This window comes from Myotis lucifugus, unplaced genomic scaffold, assembly GCF_000147115.1.
Source record: "Myotis lucifugus unplaced genomic scaffold, Myoluc2.0 scaffold_423, whole genome shotgun sequence".
Classification (NCBI taxonomy): Eukaryota; Metazoa; Chordata; class Mammalia; order Chiroptera; family Vespertilionidae; genus Myotis; species Myotis lucifugus.
This window is the reverse complement of record NW_005871471.1, coordinates 170,118-173,287: the sequence shown is the minus strand read 5'-3', so window position 1 is coordinate 173,287 and position 3,170 is coordinate 170,118. Positions and strand designations below refer to the sequence as shown.

Below are 3,170 nucleotides of genomic sequence, written 5' to 3'. Positions count from 1 at the left end.
CGATTCATACGCTGGGCCTCTAGTTTTGTTTATAAAACAGGATGCTGGTCTGGAAGAACACAGTGGTTCTCAACCTTCCTAATGCCGCGACCCTTTAATATAGTTCCTCATGTTGTGGTGACCCCCCAATTTCACTGTTACAAATTGAACATAACTAAAGCATAGTGACTAATCACAAAAACAATATGTAATTATATATGTGTTTTCCGATGGTCTTAGGCGACCCCTGTGAAAGGGTCGTTCGACCCCCAAAGGGGTCTCGACCCACAGGTTGAGAACCGCTGTTTTAACATGAAATAGCATGCCTTAGGACATCAATAAAATGTCCTAAGATCTCTCTTCTCTATGTTCCCTCGTGACCTCAAAGGGCCAGGCTACTGAAAAGAGGGTTCTAGCGCTGGTAATGTGTTTCCTAAGTGAAATGGTTCCTGGAGGGTAGGCAGAGCTGATCATTATTAACCTGGGCTGTGGATATCACATGGGGACAACAAAAGGCTTTGGCTCTCTGGTTGACTAGTTATATTCAGGGTCAGACACACATAGAATGGTAAACTCTCATCATCTACTCTAGTTTTCGGTTTTTATTCCTTAATTTATCAGAGCTTTGAGTGGTACAAGCTTATGAAGCCAGATATTCCATTCTGCAGCCTCTCCAGGCTTTGCCCTACAGATGATCTCCTCATATTTAGATGTGGCCTCTGCACCTCTCTATGCTTCTAGCCCATGCCCTCTTCTGCCCTCTCCTCAAATTCACAATGTGTCAAAAGCTCGGGTGCCAAACACAAATCAGTATTTATAGAATGCAACTTCTTATTAAAACCATTGCTCATAGTCCCAAAAGAGATATTTGCCAAAGAGCTTAATGTTAAGTGAACTGCAACTTCTGAATGCATCTGTTGTATAAGGTCATTTAAGGACACTCTGTTTGACCCCACACATTTGACCTCAATCATGAGCTGTGACATATGGTTATCCACCAACACTGTGAGCAAGAATGAGCAATGATAGCTTTTAGAGCTGCAACAGAATAGTGCATCTGTCCTAGACATTATATAGTGGTGAAAGGGATAAAGGTATTTCCTAAAATGGGATTCTACCTATATCATCCAATGGTGGACAGAACAGAGCTGGAGAGTGGACAGACAGAAAAGGCAAATCACTGGAAGGGGAAAGAAAAGAGAAGAAAGTATCCACTGGATTATTTTCTTAGGGATAAAGAGAATTGAGTCAGAACCTGAAGTTGACTATAACCGCCAAATTAAGTTTATATAGTTAAATTTTCCTGAGGTACTATGGTATTTTAACAATTCCATTTTTGAAAAAAAAAATTTTCAAAATGATTTAGTAGACCTTAACTAAGTCTTGTACCTTCTCAAATCCTTTGGGGGAAAGAAATACACTAGAATATATAACAAAATTTGTAGCTGTGTAAATGACCCTTAAAATTTTGTAAAGGAGACTATTATGTCAATCTTACGGATGCAGGATAACTTCTAAATTAAAGTAAGATGAACTTACCTGTAGAATTTCAGATGAGACCAGAGCACTAGCTGAACTTCTTTGTTGTTTTCTGTATTCCATGCTTTAATGAAAACAGATTCGCTGGGGACTATTGAACAGAAGAACAGAAAAATAATACATCTGAGTCAGAAAACATTGGGCACTATGACATCTAAAATTAATGTTCTAGCCTGGCTGGTGTGGCCCCGTGGTTGAGCGCGGACCTATGAACCAGAAGGTCACGGGTTCAATTCCCGGTCAGGGCACATGCCTTGGTTGCAGGCTTGATCTCCAGTGTGGGCGTGCAGGATTCTCTCTCATCATTGATGTTTCTATCTCTCTCTCCCTCTCCCCTCCTCTCTGAAATCAATAAATATATATTAAAAAATAATAAAAAAATAAAATCAATGTTCTATACCTAGCAAGCTATGGGAGCAAATTATTATATATCGACACTTCATTTTTGGAAAAATGATTGTCTTCTTCCTTCTTGTCCACAAATCACCTCGTGCATCTAATCTGGAAGTATACTTAGCCACTGTTTTGATAGACTTTATTTTCAGGGTTGGAATTACCCAATGACCATTCATTTGAATAAACCTTTCTAGTCTAGCAGAAAAATGTCATAGACTCTTATCCCTCAATTTTAAACAGTTCCCTTCTCTAGGCTGATACAGGTCCAATTTGCGCTTTTATCAGGCATCGACACAAAACCAGATTCTGAAAGCACAAAATCAGCGCCCTACCTCTGGCTTAGCCCCCGGAGGAAAGCTAAGACACAAAGTTGTTCCCGGTTGAGGAATGCAAACTCAAACCTTTTACCTCTGAAAACAAAAATAAAAAGGGCATGGTTTGATCACCTATTCCAACGGTTCTCAACCTGTTGGTCGCCTAAGACCAACGGAAAACACATATATAATTACATATTGTTTTTGTGATTAATCACTATGCTTTAATTATGTTCAATGTGTAACAATGAAAATACATCCTGCATATCAGATATTTACATTACGATTCATAACTGTAACATTACAGTTATGAAGTAGCAACGAAAATAATTTTATGGTTGGGGGTCACCACAACATGAGGAACTGTATTAAAGGGTCGCGGCAATAGGAAGGTTGAGAACTACTGATTCTATTATTCCTTGGTAGTAGCTCTTCCTGCCAAAGCAGCCACCTCCTAAACGCCAACACGATGTGCAAAACACACAGAGAATAGAAAGCCGCCTCTGCCCGGCCCACGAGGAGTGGAAAGCAGCGAGGAGTGGAAAGCAGGGCTACAGAAAGCAACCCGTGCTTGCTGCGGGCATCACTCCTGGCTGCGTGGGAAACTGCGACTACAGGGCACCTTTAAGATTTCTTTTGAAAGGCTTTATATACTCGTGAAGATCGCCTCTTACCAATCACGTAACCACTCGGGGTTCCTCCGCTCTCTGCCCAATTTGCCCATCCTCCTCCTCAGTTCCACATTCTTCCCCACCCCTCCCCAAGAGGAGCCCTCCCACAATTCGGCTCCTGAGCCCTCCCTGCGCGTCGGGAATGCGTTGGGGATCCACGGCCCCCAAAACCCCCTCTCGGTCCGATCCCCGCCGCCGCCAACACCCCCCTCTACCCGCCCGCCGCCCCGCTCCCCGGCTCCTCGCCGGAGCGGCCCGGATTTACGGGGGA

The 3,170-nt window shown here is 42.7% G+C and overlaps 1 protein-coding gene across 3 annotated transcripts in view; it reads right to left on the bottom strand.

Moving 5' to 3' along the window:
• B3GALNT1 (beta-1,3-N-acetylgalactosaminyltransferase 1 (globoside blood group)) overlaps positions 1-2,920 on the bottom strand; it is a 14,220-nt gene extending 11,300 nt beyond the window's left edge. For 2 of the 3 annotated variants that reach the window (XM_023744005.1, XM_023744006.1), the window contains exon 1: positions 1,519-1,609. The gene's annotated coding sequence lies outside the window, so the exon portion shown is untranslated. Of the gene's footprint in view, positions 1-1,518; positions 1,610-2,902 lie in introns of those variants that run through there. The other variant, XM_006102669.3, reaches the window with a different exon arrangement.
• Between the last annotated feature and the right edge of the window lie 250 nt (positions 2,921-3,170).